Source organism: Erpetoichthys calabaricus, chromosome 11 (assembly GCF_900747795.2).
Source record: "Erpetoichthys calabaricus chromosome 11, fErpCal1.3, whole genome shotgun sequence".
NCBI lineage: Eukaryota > Metazoa > Chordata > Cladistia > Polypteriformes > Polypteridae > Erpetoichthys > Erpetoichthys calabaricus.
In genome coordinates this window covers 22,928,928-22,953,119 of record NC_041404.2, presented here as the reverse complement: position 1 = coordinate 22,953,119, position 24,192 = coordinate 22,928,928, and the positions used below count along the sequence as shown (strand labels likewise).

The 24,192-nt window shown below is 39.6% G+C and overlaps 1 long non-coding RNA gene across 1 annotated transcript in view; it reads right to left on the bottom strand.

The window, feature by feature from the left end:
* LOC127529566 (uncharacterized) overlaps positions 1-23,235 on the bottom strand; it is a 71,472-nt gene extending 48,237 nt beyond the window's left edge. Inside the window, exon 1 of the long non-coding RNA XR_007936191.1 lies at positions 23,147-23,235. This is a non-coding gene — a long non-coding RNA (uncharacterized LOC127529566). The remainder of the gene's footprint in view (positions 1-23,146) is intronic.
* Positions 23,236-24,192: the final 957 nt, after the last annotated feature.

Here is a 24,192-nt window from a genome sequence, read left to right as displayed (position 1 = left end):
TGCATATTTTCTGTTAATCCAATAAACTTAACGTCACTGCTGAAATACTACTGTTTCCATAAGGCATGTCATATATTAAAAGGAAGTTGCTACTTTGAAAGCTCAGCCAATGATAAACAAAAATCCAAAGAATTAAGAGGGGTTCCCAAACTTTTTCATATGACTGTATATTCTTTCTCTTCATCTTATCCCACTTTCATGTGGGTTCAAAAACATTAATTATTTGCATAAATATATGTAATTAATCATGATTAATCGCATCTGACATTAAAACGTAATTATAAAACTAACACATAAATCATGAAATACTTAGACACTGAAGTATAAATTTAATGTAGAATCAAGACAAAGGAATTAAAAAAAAAATGAATGGCATAGTTTAAACTTAAACAATGACCTTAAACCTGAACTTTTACCAAAATACAACTTCAGCAAGTACATCCTGAATTTGAATGCCTTCCTAAAAGGCAAGTTGAAAAGAAGACAAAAAGGCACTGCTGATGACTGATTTAATGAAGGAATAAGCATCCCTTAAATGGGCAAATATTAAAACTTGTGTTAAAACTTCGCAAAACTATTGTTCATCACCATCAATGGTGATATTTATAGTCTACACAAGTGTTTTTCAAATGGTGCACCGTGGAAATATCAGTGTAATGCCCCTGGGTCCTGACCTGAGAGAGACAAGCTCCTCAAGTGGTCGAAACCTGTCTGAATAGAATGTGACTACCTGGAGAGCTGACATAAAAGCAGCTCTGCAATCGCTGTAACTTTAATTGCACTCAGACTCATCTAACCCCTCTATACTGTGTTCCACTTCTGTGTTACGACCCAGAAGCACTTCATGCTGTTCGCACACATTTCACTGCTCCTTCTCAACCATACCTGTGCCACAGCTGCCCTGTGTGACTCCTGAGCTCCATCACCAACACTGAGCAAAAGCACTTCTGCTACAGCACCTTCCACACTTAACCTGTCTCTTTCCACCCTTTTACCAGGACTTCCTCCTCTCGCTCAGATGTTTCATTTGTATAACGCACTGAGCCTTCTGAAGGCACAATGCTTAGTAGCTGTCCAGCCACATGGCCCTCTGTATCTCCAGCCTGATCATTACAGTATTTTTTTTACTTATTGCTAGTTTGTGGCTATTTGTTGTATTTTGTTTCTGCTTATCATTCCTTCTGCATCTCTTGTTGGTTGAGACACAATGGCAAATTGGTTAGCACTGCTGCCTCAAAGCTCAGGTCACATTTTTTGGTCATGATTATTAGTCCAGCATAGTCAGCATAATTATTAGTCCAGCCTAGTCAGCAGATGTTTCCCTGGCCCCCATGGACACTAAAACTGTTGCACCATTATAATCCGCTTAAAACTAGTTCAGTTCCTTCTTCTCCATTGACTTCAATGAATTATACCAAGCTCGACAAAGTTCCCAAACATTTCCGCATTTTTGCCAAACTCATGATGAAACAAATTCCACAGGGTTCGCTCATAACTACTTACAGCTTTTAGTGTCAGTCCTGCTATCCCTCCAGATCTCTTTACAGTGGTCATTTGGGACAGTACTCAATGGTCATTGTTCTGGTAGGAACATCTGTTCAGATGTTTTCTGTGAAACAACAAACCTATGTTAGTGCTCATCCTGTAACAGCTACTTAGTAAATGGGCCTTAGGAGCCCTCACCCTCTTCATATTAATCAAAGATAAAGGAGCACTGCTACAGCACACGTTATTTTTTATTTAAAAGTGATAAATTCAAAATGCCTGTGAAGAGCTCTGAAAATTTCACCTTTTAGCTTACTGCATGTGGGTAGGCTGATATTCTGACAGTCCAGGCTCTTTTCAGTTTATTACTACAGTATTTTGTACATTGGATTCTAAGGAGAGCAGATGGTTCCAATTTTATTAAAATGAAAAACAGATTCCACTCTTCTCATGAGTATCATTGGCAATATTTTCAGTCTATCTTGACACAATGTGCTTCCCCAAGAAAATATTTTTTGTTTTAGGAGTAAAGGAACTGACTCTCTGATCGCTGTTGACGAAGTGAGTATAGCACTGTTTCATAGTCGGATTTAAGTTTAATTTTATTGCATTCGTTTTAGTTTATAGGATTGTACTTAAATGAGGGAAATACTGATCCTGAGCCTGGTGCTACCTGTATATAATGCACATTAGCAGGGAGTACTGTAACAGAGGTCAATATTGATATTTTAAATGAGGTAACATTGATACAAGTACATGATTTTTAAAAGTTTTGCCTTTTAATCACTAGTGACTGAACTATCAGGTTGGATGGTGCTGTCTAGAATAATACTGAACTTTTCAGACAAGTGCCATCTCCTTCTTCTTGTCTCTTTATTATATTTAGGTTTTGGGTGTCAGTTCACTAAGGCATCCATCTTAAGCAGGTGCATTATTCAGTAATAATAGCTGGGATGAATCCAAAATATGAGTCTCAAATAAGTTTAGGAAGCCTGATGGAGAGATTTAACTTTAGAGGTGAAAGGTTAAAAAAAACCAAAGACTTAAATAAAAGAGAATAAATTCAGGTCCCACATGTCTGGGTATATAGCATCCTGTTTGAAGCTTATTTGATTTTACCTAGAGACTCGGGTTTCCAACCACAGTCTAAACAACAACTAATTGACATTGCTAAAGTGTGGGCATGTGAGGGATACTGCCCTGTGATGAAGTAATGCCCCTATTGGTGATTGCCTAAGAAGAGGAAAAGAACAATGAAAAATGTCCAGGAGAAAGTTAGTCAGAATCCCAGGAACAACACAAAATCAAGATAAGAACCAGAAATTAAAATCAAAAAGTAAGAGCAGAAAGTCAGAATTCAAGAAGGGCAAAAATAAAGTTTTTAGCATGGTGAAAAATGATTTACACATCAGACTTGGACACCCTGGAATTACTGAGGACGATCTTTAAGCTGTTGCTCTGATGACATTGCCAACTGCGGAGAACCATTGCCAGGGAGACAGAAAATACAAAAGCTCCAAAATAGCGGTGCTTGTCAAGAAAACAAAATGGCTGTGTGGTAAAATATAAACAAAATATGAACTTTCAAAATATTCCAGATATTCAGAATTGTTGAGTGTTAAACCATTAATTCCATATGCAGATTGTCTGGATTATACTTGGCAAGTGCATAAAAAATTTATAAAAATCAGAGATCACATCAGGATCATAGTTGAGGTCAAATCCTGCCTTTAGCCTGGTGCTCCCTAGATAGGCCCTGACCTCCTGTGACTTTGAATTATATGGGGTGGGTTAGACAATTGATGAATTCCTCCTCTGCATCTCTGCAAAAAAATTCTTCTTTCGAAATTTTACTGCATCCTTTGAAAGAAATGCTCAACACCTCTTGAACTCTTTCTTAAGTCCTCTTGCTGCTCTAACATATCATCAATTTCTCCTAATGATTTTGCTTCCACTTCTTCACTTCCAAATTCATTAACATCCAAAAACAGTTCAAGACTCCAAAAATATCCTCTGACTCAGCTATGTCTTTCTTCTCTTTTTTCCTTCTCTCTTGAAAATGACTTGTTCTGTAACCACAGTCACACCACCTGGGCACTGGACCCTATTCCTTTAGACCTTCTTTAGTCCATCTCTTCCTTCTGGATCCCCTACATCTTTCATGATTTTAATGCATTGCTGACATCTAGTATATTCCTCTATGATTTCAAGAAGACTCATGTGATCCCTGTTCTTAGGAAACCCACTCTAAACTCCTCTGTCATTGCAAATTACTATCTTGTCTTCCTTCTGCCATTCCTGTCCAATACTCTAAAATGTACATTCCACAAATAACTCTCCTCTTCCCTCTCTGCCAACAATCTGGTATACTCTCTTCATTCAAGATGTCACTCTACTGAGATCCCAATGCTTTCAGTTACAGATTCTCTTCTAACCTAACTTCTTGTCTTCTCCACTGTACCTTTCCACAGACGTGCCTCAAGGATCACTGTTTGGTCCGCTTATCTGTTTTCTCCACATTCACTCCTTAGGCAATGCTATTTCTTCTCATGGCTTCTCCAACCACCTCTGCATTGATGATGCATAGGTCTTCCTCTCATTTCACTCTTACAACCCACAGGTTTCATCCCAGATTTCTAGCTGTCCCTCTGCAATCTCATCATGGAGGAGTTCTCATCACCTTAAACTTAAGTTTTCAAAGTGAAATATCCTTTACTTGCGTTCTGACTCTCCTTTCTCAGATGTATTACTCTTGAAGATGTTACCCAGTGGAGTAGCTAGGGGCAGGTGGAGGGGGCAGTCTGCCCCGGGTGGCACATTTTTAGGGGCGGCATTATTGGCCAAAAGACTCAGTACAATTTGCATGTAAGCAGCAGGGTTCGGAAAAAATATCACTCATGAATGAAAAAAGTAAAATTCTCTGATTTTTATCCACAAATGCTTCAAAAATAATTTTCAGACTGTCCTTCTGTGACGGCATCAGACATAGCAGTTGAAATTTATGAGGCAATAACAAAAGTAAACATAAACATTACACCGATAATAATTTCTAGGAAGATAAATAACTAATTTACAATTTATAATTTCGTTTTGTTATCAAGCCGAATGCGTTCTTGCTCTGCGCAGAAAACATCCCCACCTCTCACTTGTACACTACACTGGTTCTGGTTTTCACAGTGCGGTTATATTAAACTAATAATTAGAACACGGCTTAACAGTGCGTCTATACTATATTCTTGTCTAGTTGATGCTTATAAATAATTTTATGTGAAAAATTATTGCTGTTTCTCTATATATGAATAAATCTATGCAAAATTTATCTAAATTTTTCTCTATACATCATTATAATTATCTATTTAAAAAGGTTAACATATTCAGATATGTTGGAGGACAGCAAACTGAAGCACGAACTCGAGTTACGACACTGATGTTGCCCTTTTTCTATTAGTCAGAGTCAAGAATCTTGGCATGACTCTGGGCTCCTCACTTTTATTCACTGAATATTTCTTCAATGACTCAATCGTGTTGTTTATTTCTACAAAATATTCACAGGAATCAACCACACAACTCCTTGTTCAAGCACTGGTTTTCTCTCAGCTAGACTATTGCAGCTTTCTCCTGGCACGGCTTCTTTCAACCTCTCCAGTTCCTCTAGACTGCAGCTCCTCGACTGGTGTTCTCTGTTCCTTGTTTGACTCCTTCTATCCCTCTGCTTTGGTCTTTTCACTGGCTTCCTGTTGCTTCAAGGATCCAGTTCAAAACTCTTGTCTCGACTTTCAGTTCTCTGCATGGTTCTGCTCCTCTATATCTCCAGTACTTAGTATCTCTGTAAGTCCCTTTAGGAAGTCTTCGTTCTGCCTCTTCCTGTCTGCTGACCATCCCATCTCATGCCAGACGTGCCAAGGCTGGACAGTGCTTGTCCAGTCTTGCTCCAAAGCTGTGGAATGATCTACCTGTATCTATTCAAACTGCACCCAATTTAGTCAGGTTTAAGCATCTTTTGATAATGCACCTCCTTTTCATTAAATACTTTGGAACTGCTTAGTTTCTCTTCTACAAGATAGCTGCTGTTGTACTGACAAAGGATTTAGGATACTGATGTTTGTCTTAGTCTACCTGTAGATTTAATTATGTAGTAGTGCTACTCTCTCATGCTTGTTTTTCTTGCTTTTGATGCTCACACCTCCTAATCTTTTTTGTATGTATTATAACTTAATTTGTAAGTCACCTTAGACTAAGGTGTCTGCTAAATAAATTAAAGAAAATAATAATGGATAATTGGTTTCTTTTAATTAAAGGTAATCCTTAGCCTTACTAAAGTGAGTGCTTACTATCAGATAAGTCCTGTTCTGATGCCTTACTCTTCTTTTCCCATACATGGTCATCTTTTTCTTATGAAGATGCGGTGCTGACCCTTTCTAAGCTTTAAGCAACAAAGGGACTTTTAACTAATAAAATAAATAGACAGATGATCCCTGCTTGGAACCACAGACAGAATGTTAAGTCAGCTAATGTCTAGTGTCTGATCTGATTATGAGCAAAATAGCTTTTGTGCAGCATCATGAAGCTGGAATAACAGACAGCTATAACTGTGTGTCAGCTATAATCTGTTTTGTTTAATTTAATGAAGTCTATTGCATGCTAGAAAAGGGTTCTTTGTTAAAGTGTCTGTTGTTTTTTCATTCAGTCTATTCTAATAGTTTGCTTGTTTGTAGATTTTTAGTAGTTATATTAATTTCCTTTTATGGAACTGAGCTCAAGGGCAATCTGCCTACAGATCACTTCACCACGGTCTGCACACTCTAGAAGGTTTCTACAGAAAGAAACTAACTTCTGAACAGAACAGAAAATCACTTCTGTGAATTCTAGTAGAGCGCCACACCAACGTAATGCCATAAGTGTGTACAAAGCTTTAATTAGAGCAATGTTCCCACTTTAACACAGAGTATAATTCTACAATTAACAGAATACAAAGACCAACAATGACAGTGTGCTACAAATGCTGACAGCGATTCAGACAAACCACCAGTCAGCACTCACCTTTACTGGCAGGGCAAATCTGAGCTAATGTGAAGCAGAACAATATAAAATGACAGCATTGTTCATATGTCACCTAAAATATGGCACATACCACTTACATAGTGTGTCATTGGGATGCGTCAACCAAAAAGCCACTTGGTGTACAATCTTCTATCATAGCTAAGTCTTACACTCAGTTGTTAGTCTAGATCAGTGGTCCCCAACCTTTTTGACAGCAAGGACCACTTTATTAGATGCAAATTTTTCCACTGACCGGTGGGGGGGGGGGGGCAGTTTTATACACAATTTACATAACATTTCTATTATTATTAAGTTATTAAGCAGTTCGCATACGTTTGCAACCTGAGATTTTTCTTCTTTTTTTGCATATAATAAAGACATATGCTTTGCATTTGCCATTCCAACAGATTGCACATCACAAACATTAACACTGTTATTGTTTTTTTCGTGTCTGCCTTTTCTATAGGAGGGTGACAATGAGTTAAATTCCAATGGATGTTTTTCAAATGTTGACAAGCAATAAGCAAAAGGTATCACTGAAAACCACAGAAAACAAAAACAGCAAAAAAAACAGTACGAGGAAAGTTCAAAGAAAGAATTTTTTTTGCAATGTTTCTGTTTGGGGATCGTTGTGCAAACGTGCACATCTGAGCTGCGACCACAGATCTAACTGCTCTGTGGATGATTCATTCAGGCATTTCAAGGTCACTTCGTTGTAATGAAAGCATCTGCTGAATGTACTTCGTAGTAACGCGATTTCTATAGACTCGTGTCATATGGGGAAACTGTTGGGACCGTAACAATACTTTGTTGTAATACTCTCTCCTCTCTCTGCGCCGCTGCAAAGCCCCGCCCGCCAAGCGTTCTGAAAAGTCTGAGTGAGTCTCCGTTGCCGGCAGTTCTCTCGCGGCCCGGCTGTCAGACGGCTGCGGCCCGGTAGTGGGTCGCGGACCGGTGGTTGGGGACCCCTGGTCTAGATAATGCTACACCACTTCCTAATTACCAATCCTTTAATTATTTTTAATAGCAGAAGGTCATGTCAGGATAACCCTCTACACATCACCTATTAATCCCCTTCAAACTGAAGCAGTAATACCCAGCCATATAAAACAAAAACACCTCCTCCATTATTCAAAAACAACAAATATTGTTTAATGAGATCATTTCCTGGATTGTTTATTTTCTCATGGTACTCTACTTTTCCTTACAGTCACAAATGTGCTTCAGATTAATTAGTGACTTTAATTTGGTTCTGTATGAAAGAATTCAGGGGCGTGTTAGGGAACCATCTGATAAGGTGGTGTCCCATTCAGTGTTCGTTTGAGGCTTATACCAGGTGCCGCAGGAGTAGTCTTTTGGCAACCAGCATCCCTGAACTGATTAAAGTGTGTTTGTAAATTGACATATGGAAGGATATTTTCTCTCGAGTCTCTACTTTTCTCTCAATATCCAAAGTTATACTGTCAGGTTGATTGTGTATAGTAGTGCCTCATTTGTGTCTGCTGCAGACATCATGTTCCTACAAACTGTAACTTTAATTTGGATACACTAGTCTGAAAGTGGATAGATGTTATTTCTGTGGGGTTTCTTGTATTTTAAAGGAATTCTCCACCCATAAAATTATTTAATTTAATTGTTACTTATCCTATGTAGTTTGTAGTGAGCGTCGAGAATATTTTAATTTCACGTTTTCATGCAGAATGAATATAACAATGTCTCTGATGTAATGGGTATCTATGGTGATCAACACTGAGCAACAGCAAACAATATCAAAAATGTCCAAGAAAGAAAATCTCACATTACTTTTGATTCATAACGTGTCAAGTCATCCATTCATATGCTCACAATGTCCCAAACACACGTATTTTTGCTAAAATATTGTTAAATACAGCACCTCCAGAAAATGTTCTTGTGAGCACACTCAAAGTGAACTTGCATTTGAATGGTAGACTCATCTCCTGTCACTACTCTTACATTAACCTTATGGATTACCTTGGGATTATTTAGCCACAGACTGTGAAACTGCACAAATGAACTGACCTTCTGCTTGTTGAAGCATCTTTGAAACATTCAAGTTCCGCGGCATATCTCTTCCTGATAATTTTTTCACTCTCTTTTGTTTAATGTTTAATCTTTAATTTGACATGGGGATGTGGGTCTTCAAATGTCAAGTGAAAACTTGCTTGGGGTTTGTGAAAAGACACCTAATAGACTTTGAAAGTATGAGATTCTTTGGTATGATGAAACCAGGATTGAACTGTCTGGCCTCAGTTTAAGTGTCATTCAACTTCTCTGCACAATGCCATTCCAACAGTGAAGCAGGGTGGTGGCAACATTACGCAGTGGAGAAGGGAAAGACGAACCAAGTAAAGTACAGAAATATACTTAATGAGAACCTGCTCCAGAGTGCTCTGGACCTCAGTCATGTTGGGTGGATTACAGTGACCCTAAACACAAAATAGAGATGATAGGGGAGTAGCTTAGGGACATCTCATTAAATATCCTTGAGTTCCCTAACCAGAGCTCACACTTTAAATCAATCAAACCTCACTGAATAGACCCGAAGATAGCTGTCTACCAATGATCTCCATCACCACCTTGAGAGGATCTGCCATAAGTGGCAGAAAATCCTCAAATCCAGGCTGGAATTGCAGTCAAAGGTGCTTCAGCTAAGTACTGAGAAAAAGAGTTTGAACACTTGTATCAGTATGATATTTCAGTTTTTTATTTTTAATAAAACTAGGGGGCTCTGCCCCCTGTTCACTTCGCTCACCCACCCTTGGGTTTGGTTATCTGGATATACAATTTAAAGAGATTGTTATTTTCATGGAAATTGTTACATACTCTTTCGATTCTATGTTGCATTGCTTCTCCGTAATCATAAATATACACCCAACCAAATTGTGGTTTCTTCGAAATTAAACTTGTCGTAACTTTAATTGTTGCAGGACCACAAATTGAATGGTTCATTATTGTGTAAATCTTTGTTCTGAGCATTTAATGATGCAAAAACGAAAAGATTATTGTAGACTCTGATTTTTTGCCTGTAGTGTTTATGGATTTCACTTTCACCAAACAATAAATCTTTTAATTCTCATGGATACGCCTCTTCATTGGGAGGCAACACTACTTTTCCCTGATAGCAACACGAAGTAGACTTAAACTTTAAAGCCTTACAATATCTACATACTTCTGACATATCACTTATGTCCATATATTCGATCTGTTTTTCCTGTTTCGTTATTTCACCGAGTAATAATTTCTGTTTGATTGTGCTAATGCGATCTTTACTTTCTTCTTTTTCATACTTTCGAATTTTACTACTTTCATAATCTGTAACCTGCTCTGCATGTGTATCGCGCCAATGTTTTTGAACGTTTTTATGAAGTCTTTGATTTCTGATCCCGATTGGACCTACGAGGTTTTCAGTTCCACTTGGTCTGGGCTGATTATTACTTTCCTTATTTTCAGAATTTGCACATAGCTGCACTTTCTTCTTCGCTTAGTCATTGACATGCCCTCTAGAATGTATAAAATTTTTAAGAGCTGGGAGCACATGAAGTGCGTCTGCCAAAAGCATTCCAACAACTGAACTGAGAGGTTAGATGTCCGTGATGTTGTTTTAAATTGTTTGTAAGTAGAGAGTAACGTGCAAAAGTGACCGTTTCATGAGTCTTGCTTCCAAAGGTTGTAAAGTCTAGTGTCGTGGAACGTCAAAGTGTCTTTCTGAGAAGATCACGTTTCAAACCAAGATTTTTTTATTATAATAGAAAGATTACAAAAACTTTTAAAATCATGTTTTAGCTTTGTCATTTTGGGGTATTGAGTGTTCCTTGAGGTGGGGAAAAATTGCATTGAAATGATTTTACCACAAGGCTACAACATAACAAAACGTGACGTGGTCTGAATACTTTTTGAAATCCACTGTGGACTTGAAAAACATTATTTAAAATCTGTAAAAAAAATTAAACCTATGAAACAGCACAGGCCTATGATGCCTGCCATGTGACGGAGTTTGTCATGACCTGAGTTGGTGTCACAGTCTGGTTGGTTTGTGTCTTGCACTTTAATCCACCAGGACATGCTCTGATTGCTCACAACCCTTTACTTGATACAGCAAGTCCAAATACTGAAGGGACGAATAAACAGAACATGAGAGGCAAACGACAGCTGGGAGAATCTCATAAGCAATTTTCAGCCCCTGGTATTTTCATCATTTGTGTTATTTTTTAGGTCTTTTGGTTAATTCAAGTAAATGACCACAAGGTTGCACTACAGCAATACTTTCCAACAAGAAACCTTTAAATAAAGTCCTTTGATTTTTGTGGTTAACTAATTTAAGTTTTGCTGGATGAAGCATTCTAGATTTGAATCTCACACCTGTTGTTCTCCCTGTGGAGTCTGTTTGATCTTCCTCCATCCCTGTTGGTTTTACTTCTGGTACTCTAGTTTTCCTCCCACATCACCAAAGCATTGGCCATTCCAGATTGGCTTAATATTACGTGTGGGAGTATACAGAGGAAGAGGATGGCAAAGAAAAAGTGGGATAGTCAGAGAGATGCAGAAAGTAGACAAGAGTACAAGGAGATAAGGCACAAGGTGAAGAGAGAGGTGGCGAAGGCTAAAGAAAAGGCATATGATGAGTTGTATGAGAGGTTGGACACTAAGGAGGGAGAAAAGGACTGGTACTGATTGGTTAGACAGAGGGACCGAGCTGGGGAAAATGTGCAGCAGGTTTGGGTGATAAAGGATAAAGATGGAAACATACTCACAAGCGAGGAGAGAGTGTTGAGCAGATGGAAAGAGTACTTTGAGAGGCTTATGAATGAAGAGAACAAGAGAGAGAAGAGGTTGGATGATGTGGAGATAGTGAATCAGGATGTGCAACGGATTACAAAGGAGGAAGTAAGGACAGCTATGAAGAGGATGAAGAATGGAAAAGCCATTGGTCCAGATGGCATACCTGTGGAAGCATGGATGTGTTTAGGAGAGATGACTGTGGAGTTTTTAGCCAGCTTGTTTAGTGGAATCTTGGAAAGTGAGAGGATGCCGGAGGAGTGGAGAAGAAGTGTACTGGTGCCGATATTTAAGAATTAAGGGGAATGTGCAGGACTACAGTAACTACAGGGGAATAAAATTGATGAGCCACAGCATGAAGTTATGGGAAAGAGTAGTGGAAGCTAGGTTAAGAAGTGAGGTGATGATTAGTGAGCAGCAGTATGGTTTCATGCCAAGAAAGAACACCACAGATGCAATGTTTGCTCTGAGGATGTTGATGGAGAAGTACAGAGAAGGCCAGAAGGAGTTGCATTGCGTCTTTGTGGACCTGGATAAAGCATATGACAGGGTGCCTCGAGAGACGTTGTGGTATTGTATGAGGAAGTCGGGAGTGGCAGAGGAGTACATAAGAGTTGTACAGGATATGTACGAGGGAAGTGTGACAGTGGTGAGGTCTGCGGTAGGAGTGACAGATGCATTCAAGGTGGAGGTGGGATTACATCAGGGATCGGCTCTGAGCCCTTTCTTATTTGCAATGGTGATGGACAGGTTGACAGACGAGATTAGACAGGAGTCCCCGTGGACTATGATGTTTGTTGATGACATTGTGATCTGTAGTGATAGTAGGGAGCAGGTTGAGGAGACCCTGGAGAGGTGGAGATATGCTCTAGAGAGGAGAAGAATGAAGGTCAGTAGGAACAAGACAGAATACATGTGTGTAAATGAGAGAGAAGTCAGTGGAATGGTGAGGATGCAAGGAGTAGAGTTGGCGAAGGTGGATGAGTTTAAATACTTGGGATCAACAGTACAGAGTAATGGGGATTGTGGAAGAGAGGTGAAAAAGAGAGTGCAGGCAGGGTGGAATGGGTGGAGAAGAGTGTCAGGAGTGATTTGTGACAGACGGATATCAGCAAGAGTGAAAGGGAAGGTCTACAGGACAGTAGTGAGACCAGCTATGTTATATGGGTTGGAGAAGGTGGCACTGACCAGAAAGCAGGAGACATAGCTGAAGGTAGCAGAGTTAAAGATGCTAAGATTCGCACTGGGTGTGACGAGGATGGACAGGATTAGAAATGAGTACATTAAAGGGTCAGCTCAAGTTGGATGGTTGGGAGACAAAGTCAGAGAGGCGAGATTGCGTTGGTTTGGACATGTGCAGAGGAGAGATACTAGGTATATTGGGAAAAGGATGCTAAGGATAGAGCTGCCAGGGAAGAGGAAAAGAGGAATGCCTAAGCGAAGGTTTATGGATGTGGTGAGAGAGAACATGTAGGTGATGGGTGTGACAGAACAAGATGCAGAGGACAGAAAGATATGGAAGAAGATTATCCACTGGGGTGACCCCTAACGGAAGCAGCCGAAAGAAGAAGAAGATGCCCTGGCACCTTGTCTAGGGCTCTTTCCTGCTCTTTACTGCATTCTGCCATGATAGGCTCTAGTCACTGACACCCTGAATTGGATTAAGGGGGTTTGAGAATGTTATTTTATGTTATATGGATGTGACATAAATACAGTAATCCCTCGCTATATCGCGCTTCGCCTTTCGCGGCTTCACTCTATCGCGGATTTTATATGTAAGCATATTTAAATATATATTGCAGATTTTTTGCTGGTTCGCGGATTTCTGCGGACAATGGGTCTTTTAATTTCTGGTACATGCTTCCTCAGTTGGTTTGCCCAGTTGATTTCATACAAGGGATGCTATTGGCAGATGGCTGAGAAGCTACCCAACTTACTTTTCTCTCTCTCTCTCTTGCGCTGACTTTCTCTGATCCTGACGTAGGGGGATTGAGCAGGGGGGCTGTTCGTACACCTAGACGATAGGGACGCTAGTCTAAAAATGCTGAAAGATTATCTTCACGTTGCTACCTTCTGTGCAGCTGCTTCGTGAAGCGACATGCTGCACGGTGCTTCGCATACTTAAAAGCTCGAAGGGCACGTATTGATTTTTGATGGTTTGTTTTTCTCTGTCTCTTTCTTTCTCTGCTCCTGACGGAGGGGATGTGAGCTGCCGCCTTCAACAGCTTTGTGCCGCGGTGCTTCGCATACTTAAAAGCCAAACAGCCCTATTGATTTGTTTGCTTTCCATTCTTTTAATTGTGAGACAGAACTGTCATCTCTGTCTTGTCATGGAGCACAGTTTATACTTTTGAAAAAGAGACAAATGTTTGTTTGCAGTGTTTGAATAACGTTCCTGTCTCTCTACAACCTCCTGTGTTTCTGTGCAAATCTGTTACCCAAGCATGACAATATAAAAATAACCATATAAACATATGGTTTCTACTTCGCGGATTTTCACCTTTCGCGGGGGGGTCTGGAACGCAACCCCCGCGATGGAGGAGGGATTACTGTACACTGAAACTAAAAGGTTGCTTTATTTTTCCAGAATAATTATCCTTATTTGATGACTAAAGACATTGTTGGATAACAGCCTGCTGCTTGGCCTCTCCTGCTGATCAGGTCAAAACTCAGGTTCCATTCAGATGGCTTATTTTCTAAATTCCAGAGGTCCTTATAACAGAGCATTATTTTGGAGCATATGTTCTCACTAATTCATTGTTCATGAATCTCATTAACATGCTGTGCATGCATTTATCATTTTGCAGAACCATACATTTTTGTTACATTAACATTTTTGTCTTTCCATCATATTAGGGCTGAGGGATGTCAGCATGGTGTATAAAGTGACCTGGCACAACTCACTGTTTTTTTGTTTTTTTTTGATTTTTCCATCTGTACTTTTTGGCTCAGTCAAAAGATCTAATAAAACAATATTACAGAAATCAGAAAAAACAAGCCTGTCTAACACACAGGGTCTCACTAAGTAATGATGACTCTCTTTGTGAAAGGAGGTCCCACTCTCTGCTCGGGCATTGTCTAACACCTTCATTGTGCCCTGTATCTCATGGTAAACATCATTTCAAAATATTGATGTCTGCCGGCTCAGATGGTGGCTTATTTTAGTCTCATGGGGGAATGTTGGGTATAGTCCTGAAAATCATAATAATGTTACTCATCCGGTTACTCACCTCAACTAGAAGTTCTGTATTTTAATGCATTCTTGTTTATCATGGCACTGGAGAGTGGTGATGTGTTGTATGTTGGCTACATAACCTACAATATTACAACTAATACTATGGTACTACTACAGCAGCCATGAACTAGACAAAGCTGTTAGAGGAGATCAGTGACTGCTACCACCTAGTGGTCAATTTCATAAATGCAATTCACAGTTACTGCTTCTATGTGCTTGGGTAAGAACACACTTTGACATATGTAGATATATCAAGATCTTATTTAAAGATACTGTTTAAAAGAACATAATATAACAAACATCAAGGCACATTTGCATTTTGGAGTCCATTGTACTTATTTAAATAAACATAAATTAATTTTTTGCTTGTGGAAAAAAAATAAGTACACCGCTACAGTTATCGCTACCTCAAATACCTATAATTAGAATCAGGTGCACATGATTAGAGCATAATTAGAGAAGCTCTTGTCTGAACCATTCTTATTTAAACCTCAGATATTATTTTGGATGTTGTTTGTTGCTGAAGTGTATGGTATCACCATGCCTTGATCGGCAGAGCAATCTTTTGCCTTCAGGAAGAAAGTTATAGATGCATATACTGTAAGTCTAGGAAGTGTTTTTAAAAGATCACCAAAAATAAGAAATCAACTATCCACTGTCAGGAAGATCATCTAGAGGTGGAGAAGATTTCAAACAACTGCCAATCTGTCCAGGCCTGGCCACCCCATAAAGTTCAGCCTGAGAGCAGAACACAAGATGCTAAAAGAAGTATGTAAAAATCCCAGAATTCCATCACAGGACCTGCAGGTAGATCTTGCCACTGTTTATGTCAAAGTGCAGGAATTTACCATTAGAAAGATACTGCAGAAATTAGATCTACTGTACATGGGTGGTGTGCAAGGTGGAAAAGTGTGTTGTCTGGAAAGAACATAAGAGCAAGACTAAAGTATGCCCATGGAAACCTCTGCAAAGATCAGGGGCCTCATGTATAAAAGGGGCATATGCACAAAAATGTTGCATACACCAATTTCCACAATCGCTTCAAGATGAACAACAACTAAACTTGGCGTAAAGCCACACACATTTTCATGGGAGCCTCACACCATGCGTGCACACTTATTTGTTCAGTTTTGAAAACTGGCATTGCCCAGTATCAAATCAGTCCTACTGTTTCTGTGGTCTTTCTTTTTTAGATTTACATCCATGACGCTGGCTGTATCAAAAACACCAAAATTAATTGTAATCATTCTGTAACAATATAATGGTGCACAGAATGGCCAAACTATTCCAAACACCATAGCTGCTTTAGCATTGTTACTCTTCGTGCACCACTCAGAGTATTTTAACATGTTTATTGTATTTGTGTGTGGTATCATAGCTGCACAGGTTGTGTCAAGAGTGCAGAGGATTACAGCTTACAGAAGAGGATACAGCTTCCAGCCTTGAAAGACAATTATAGCACATACTACCTCAGGAAAGCCACCAACATCTGCATGGACTCCACTCAGCCATGCCACAGTCTATTTGAACGTCTCTCATTCAGCAAACACTTCAGAGCCTTTCCTGCACGGACCTCAAGGCTCATAAACAGTTTCATCCCAACACACTCAATCAGTCCATCAAGTGCTCTCGGTAGAACTGTTTGCACTTATAATTTCAATTACCTCACGGTAAACTTGCACTATCACTGGAATATTGCACAACCTGAACCACTTTATGATCCTTTTGCACTATCTGCACTATATGTACATGTATATTATACTTGTGCTTTCATATAGTATATTTTTCATTGTTTTGTATCATATTATTTTTTTTATCATTTTATAGGAACATAAGTTTATGGAGGAGTTGCATATTGAATCGCGTTGTACCATGACAATGACAATAAAGGAATTCAATATAAGAGAGCGCGTATTTACAGATGATGACGACTGTCTTCTAAGTCAATTTAGATTTCCAAGAGCTATCCTCTTGGAGCTGTGTGCTGTTAGAATACTAGGATGTACACTTGATATCATTTTTATGATGAAATGCATTAAAGTATGTATATTACATTTTACAAATAAATTATTAACTTCATTTAAATAATGTATACTGTTAATAATTTCACTGTGGCACAGCGGAAGTGATGAGCTGGTGCCCCATCCTGGGATTGTTCAAGCCTTGTGCTCTATGCTTGATGCAATTAGTGTGACCCTGGATGGATAGATGGATGGATGGATGGATGGATAGATTGAATAATTAAACATGTATAATGAAGATTTTTAAATGTTCCTTAAAAGATTTGAAGAATCTGCGTTCTAAGCTTGCAGTTGGTTTTTCATTGTTACAGGCGTTTATTGTACAGTGATTGGTTACATGGAGAAAGAAAACAGAAGGAAAGGAATTGGGGGTTAGTACATTTGACAGACACGATACTACTGCAATAAATTTTTTCATCCTGGGTCGTTCACATCACAATAGGCATCTTACGGGAGGCAGGAAGAACCCCTGGATGGGGCACCAGCTTATCAATACCACTGCGCCACTGTGCCCCCACATGTTTTTATACATGCTTTAATGCATTTCTTCATGAAAATGATATCAAGTATACATCTTAGTATTCAAAAATGTTTAGAGAGCTGTAATATCGTAACAGAAGGACTTGGATAGCATACAGGCTTGGGCAGATGAAATTTAATGTCAGTAAATGTAAAGTATTACACATAGTAAGTAAAAATGTTAGGTTTGAATACACAATGAGCGGTTGGAAAATCGAGAGTACACCTTATGAGAAGAATTTAGGAGTCATAGTGGACTCTGAGCTATCAACCTCCTGATAGTGTTCAGAAGCCATTAAGAAGGCTAACAGAATGTCAGGTTATATGGCACGATGTGTGGAGTACAAGTCACAGGAGGTTCTGCTCAACCTTTATAATGCACTGGCGAGGCCTTATCTTGAGTACTGTGTGCAGTTTTGGTCTGCAGTAGGGAATCCATTCCCGGGAATTCGGGAATCCCACATGTAATTCCCGGGAATCCCGGGCTCCCAGGAATGACACAATGCACGGGCATCTCACATGTGAACGGTTTTAGAACGAGCGACACTTATTTTTAATAAAACTACTGCAATATGTTGACACCAATAAAAGACTAACCTTAACTACAAGCAGTTCATGCTGTCATATAAGTACATGTATCTAGTTAGTTGTGGTGATAAGAGTGTAGAAAGCACAATGTGTCAAGCATGCAGTTGTCCAGGCGAGAGCGCACCTTCGTGCAGAGAAAGCACGCTCTGCCTCCACTGAAGTAGGTGGCACAGTCATCAGATACTGATACACTTGTTCTAAACAACGCCCACACTTGCCGTTGCTCTGAAACACCGCCATTTCAGCTTTTACTGATGCATCCAGTTTCTTGTCATCATTCTGTGATGGCAAGTTTCTTGGCACAGATATTGCGGATGCAACAGACTTAGCGCATTGCAATTTCAAGTTGCTGTTCAAAGTTGTCAACAGCACAGATGTCAATGAACTCTGCCCTGTCCTGGCATTCGCGAGCTGCAGAGTGCAGACACCTCCCAGTCCACTGTGCTCAGTCAGCCGGGAGACTGACTGCTGCTGGTCTGTTGTTGACTGAATTAATCGGCAACAGACTGCACCGTGGGCCAAAAAACCGTGCCACTTAATTATTTTCAACTATAACTCTGTTATTTCTTGATCGATTTTTACACTTTTACACGCTATATATATGCAAGCTTGGCCATTCCCGTTTTCCCGGGAATTATAGCAGTTTCATTCCCAGGAATGTGGGAATGAAAAATGTCCGGGAATTGGAATAGATTCCCTAGTCTGCAGGCTACAAAAAGGACATAGCAGCGCTAGAAAAGGTCCAGAGAAGGGCGACTAGGCTGATTTCAGGGCTACAGGGGATGAATTATGAGGAAAGATTAAAAGAGCTGAGCCTTTACAGTCTAAGTAAAAGAAGATTAAGAGGTGACATGACTGAAGTGTTTAAAATTATAAAGGGAATTAGTCTAGTGGATCAAGACTGTTATTTTAAAATGAGTTCATCAAGAACACAGTTGGAAACTTGTTAAGGGTAAATTTCGCACAAACATTAGGAAGTTTTTCTTTACACAAAGAATGATAGACACTTAGAATAAGCTACCAAGTAATGTGGTAGACAGTAAGACTTTAGGGACTTTTAATACTCGACTTGATGTTTTTTTGGAAGAAATAAATGGATAGGACTGGCGAGCTTTGTTGGGCTGAATGGCCTGTTCTCGTCTAGAGTGTTCTAATGTTCTAATGAATATATTCTGTATGGCAATCACTGCCTACGCTCTCCTGTTGGTGTAAAAGAATGACGATTTAAGAAGCACATAACGATTAGTGACTGGGTTGGGGAACACATAGAATACAAGGCATTTAATGTGTTACTTTAGTTACGATGGTATTTGACAAACTCTAGTAAATTAAATATCAATTTTAAGGTGAAGTTTATGACGTTCTACTTTAATGACAAAATAAACTAGCAGATTCAAGCGGAAAGTTAGACATAAACTTGACATTTTGACCTTAATCTTGACATAGACCTTATTTTTTCATTGTGTCTCTATTTTTTTTTCTTCTCTGTGGCCGTAATACACTTCCGTGTGACACTCAGACTCTCGCCTTTTCACATCGACTTTGACATCTGACCACTTCTTTTTTTGAAATTTTTATACATGCTTTTACCATTGTCTTTTAACAAAACACTGAATGGAAGGGTCTATTTATATTGATTTGCATATTCAAATATGGTCAGGGTGGGGCTGTAGGCACATGCATGTGTGTTAAAATTCATGTTGATCGAGATTTATAAAGGGGAAGTGCATGGAAGTTTACTTACAGACAGTTTTATGCATCTGATTTTTTTGTGTGTGTCTGGATGCCATGTTTTAGTGTGAATTCTACACACGGCATTATACATGAGGCCCTAGGAATTCTGAAAAAATATGCTCTGGACAGACAAGACAAAGTTAGAGTTATTTTGCCACAGCACCAGAAAACGCGTTTGGTGAAAATTAAAGATAGCACTACACCAGAAGAACTGGATACCAACTGTAAGGTATGGCAGTGGGAATGTTATGATTTGCTACACCAGGGCCTGCACATCATTAAGTCCATTATCAATTCTTCATTGTAACAGATGGAGCTTGAGGATAATGTGAGACCTGTTGTCAGAAGATTGAAATGCTTGTTACTCACAGTCAAGTGTCTGTTGGCTCTTTAAGCAGCACAATGCATTTTCTTGGCATGGTTTACATCCCTAAATTCCCTAAACCACCAAGGTAACTGATAAAACATACAAATCAGTTGTGAGTGGTGACTTCCTGAAGGTAGCAAAAATTTCCAGGATGGCATTGGCCCAATCGTCAGGGTATGATTGCTTAAGGAACAATATGAAAAGCATGACAATAACATAAACCACACTAAAACTGATCCAGTCACTAGAGCTCTGAGACACTTCCAACCTCTAACATGAAAAGTTTTTTTTTTCTTGGTGCAAAAACTCTTGCAACGGAGCAAAGAGCCTCTACCACTGATCACTATTCATGGAGTGGACACAGAAGTGGCCCACATTAATGACAGGTTGGATTGGTTTCAGAACACAGAGGAACTTTATAAGAAAGGGCAGAGCAGGCCCTTTTTCCTTAGGAGACTGAGTTCTTTGAATGTGGGTAATGATATATTTCACATCTTAAACATCTCTGTGATGGCCAGTGTAATTTTCTACACTGTGGTGTGCTGGGCTGGTAGCATCACTTCAAAGGAGGCCCACCAAATCAACAAGCTCATTAAAAGGGCAGGATCAGTTATGGCACTCACTCTCACCCTGCTGGAGTTCGTAGCAGAGGAGAGACTGAAAATAAAAGTGAATGCCATTATGAACAATCCTCTACATCCTGTCTCTGGAGACACATTGAGGACTTTCAGCCAGCAAGACATTTAGCAGAAGTGTGTGTCGAGAAACGGCACTGGGGCTTCTTCATGCCAATGGTGATCAGCATTTATTAGTTGATCACACTCTTATCTTAGGCAACTCAGGTTTCTTTTTTGTAATTCTTCTATCAATTAGATGGTAAGAGGTTAGGGAAATAGTTAGCCAATAAAAGACAGGGGATAATTAGGGGTCCAGAATGGATGAGGCTGTGATGGGCATTTTAGGCATGACATTGGGAAACAGCCTACTTTTATGACCACAGAGAGCCAGGACCTCATCTGAAGGATGGCACCATTTTTACCGCACTGTGTACTCATCACTGCATTGGGATCCACACAGAGACCACAGGGTATATATCCCCACTGGCCTCACCAACACCTCTTTCAGCAGTAACCGAAGCTTTCCTGGTTGATCTCCCATCAAGTACTATCAGGGCCCAAACATGCTTAACCTCAGGTGGATTACCAATTCTGAAGTGCATGTGGCATGGCTCCTGGCTCAAGGTCCACCCCTGGTGCTGTCTAGGTGAAGTTTGCAAGTTCTCTTTGTGTCCATGTGGCTCTTACTCCATTCCACTGTCCATAAACCTCATCTACAAGTGGACAAGATTTCAAACAACTGCCAACATGTCCAAGCCAGGCCACCCAGAAAGTTTAGCCAAAGAACAGAATGCAAGATGCTGAAGGAAGTCTCTGAGAACCACAGAATTGCATCATGGGACCTTCAGGTAGCTCTTGGCACTGCTGATGTCAAAGTGCAGGAGTCTTCAGTTATAAAGATGCTACATGGTTAGCTTCAGGTGGATTACCTGTTCAGAATGGCAGGGGTATGACTGCTGGCTCAAATTCCAGCTTTGGTACTGTCTGTGTGGACTTTGCATGTTCTCTCTGTGTCCACATGAGTTTTTCTTCAATTTTGTGCTCACATTGCAAATTGTCCCCTTTTAGGTTAAATGGTGACTCTATATTTTAGAACAAATCACAGCACAGAAACTGTACCTGTTAAAGTAGTAAATGACATGCGAGTAAATGCAGACGGAGGCCATTTAGACTACTAAGCACTGTTGTAAGTCGCTCTGGATAAGAGCGTCTGCTAAATGATGTAAATGTAAAATTTATTTGTTCTCATCCTCTTAGATCTGAGTGCCGCATTTGACACCATTGATCATAATATTCTTAGAAATCGCCTTAGTCAATGGGTGGGCCTCTCTGGCAGTGTCTTAAACTGGTTTGAATGCTACCTGGCAGGGAGAAAATTCTTTGTTAGTTGTGGTAATTACAACTCAGGGACACATGATATCCTATATGGTGTTCCACAAGGCTCTATCCTGAGTCCGCTGCTCTTCTCAATCTACATGCGTCCATTAGGTCAGATTATCTCAGGGCACAACGTGAGCTACCACAGTTATGCTGATGACACACAGCTGTATTTAGCAATAGCACCTGATGACCCCGATTCTCTTGATTCACTAACACAATGTCTGACTTGTATTTCTGAATGGATGAATAGTAACTTTCTCAAGCTAAATAAAGAGAAAACTGAAATCTTAGTGATTGGCAATAATGGATACAATGAGGCTATTAGAAATAAACTGGATACATTAGGATTAAAAGTCAAGATGGAGGTAAAAAGCTTAGGGGTAACTGTTGACTGTAATCTGAATTTTAAATCGCATATTAATCAGATCACTAGGACAGCACTTTTCACTTAAGAAACATAACAAAAGTTAGACCTCTTATATCATTGAAAGATGCTGAGAAATTAGTTCACGCGTTTGTTTTCAGTTGACTAGATTACTGTAACGCAATCCTCTCAGGAATACCCAAAAAAGACATAAATCGTTTGCAACTAGTGCAGAATGCAGCTGCTAGAATCCTAACCAGGAAAAGAAAATCTGAGCACATCTCTCCAGTTTTGATGTCACTACACTGGTTACCTGTGTCATTCAGGATTGACTTTAAAATTTTGCTTATGGTTTATAAAGCCTTAAATAATCTTGCTCCATTTTATATATTGGAATGTCTGACATCCTATATTCCAAATCATAACCTTAGATCCTCAAATGAGTGTCTCCTTAGAATTCCAAGAGCAAAAGTTAAAAGAAGTGGTGAGGCGGCCTTCTGCTGTTATGCACCTAAAATCTGGAATAGCCTGCCAATAGGAATTCGCCAGGCTAATACAGTGGAGCACTTTAAAAAACTGCTGAAAACACATTATTTTAACATGGCCTTCTCATAACTTCACTGTAATTTAATCCTGATACTCTGTATATTCAATTCATTTTAATAATTATTCATGGTGGCTCTAAAATCTGTACTAACCCCTACTCTCTCTTCTGCTTCCTTTTCCGGTGTCCTTTTGGTGGTTGCGCCACCACCATCTACTCAAAGCACCTTGATGTTCCAACAGTGATGGATTAAAAACCAGAAGTCTACATGACCACCATCATCAAGTCCTTCCGTGAGAACCCTAATTACAAAGAGGACTATTTCATTTATGTTAGGTAGAATGCCCAGAGGGGACTGGGCGGTCTCATGGCCTGGAACCCCTGCAGATTTTATTTTTTTCTCTAGCCATCTGGAGTTTTTTTTTTGTTTTTTCTGTCCCCCCTGGCCATTGGACCTTACTCTTTTTCTATGTTAACTAATGTTGTCTTATTTTAACTTCTTATTTTGTCTTTTATTTTTCTTTTCTTCATTATGTAAAGCACTTTGAGCTACTTTTTTGTATGAAAATGTGCTATATAAATAAATGCTGTTGTTGTTGTTGTTGCAACCAGCCATTCACTATTAATCTTGTTTAATCCAATTCAGCGTTTCCGGACTTGAGACTCATCCTGACAGCACTGGGTACATAGCAGCCCTGAACTGTGTGCTGATCATTCACAGGGCACACTTACAGTGGGGCAAAAAAGTATTTAGTCAGCCACCAATTGTGCAAGTTCTCCCACTTAAAAAGATGCGAGAGGCTTGTAATTTTCATCATAGGTATACCTCAACTATGAGAGACAAAATGAGAAAAAAAAATCCAGAAAATCACATTGTCTGATTTTTGAAGAATTTATTTGCAAATTATGGTGGAAAAAAAAAGTATTTGGTCAATAACAAAAGTTAATCTCAATACTTATATACCCTTTGTTGGCAATGACATAGGTCAAACTTTTTCTGTAAGTCTTCACAAGGTTTTCACACACTGTTGCTGGTATTTTGGCCCATTCCTCCATGCAGATCTCCTCTAGAGCAGTGATGTTTTGGGGCTGTCGCTGGGCAACACGGACTTTCAACTCCCTCCAAAGATTTTCTATGGGGTTGAGATCTGGAGACTGGCTAGGCCACTCCAGGACCTTGAAATGCTTCGTTACCCGGGCGGTGTGTTTGGGATCATTGTCATGCTGAAAGACCCAGCCATGTTTCATCTTTAATGCCCTTGCTGATGGAAGGAGGTTTTCACTCAAAATCTGACGATACATGGCCCCATTCATTCTTTCCTTTACACAGATCAGTCGTCCTGGTCCCTTTGCAGAAAAACAGCCCCAAAGCACGATGTTTCCACCCCCATGCTTTACAGTAGGTATGGTGTTCTTTGGATGCAACTCAGCATTCTTTCTCCTCCAAACACGACGAGTAGAGTTTTTACCAAAAAGTTCTATTTTGGTTTCATTCCTCTTC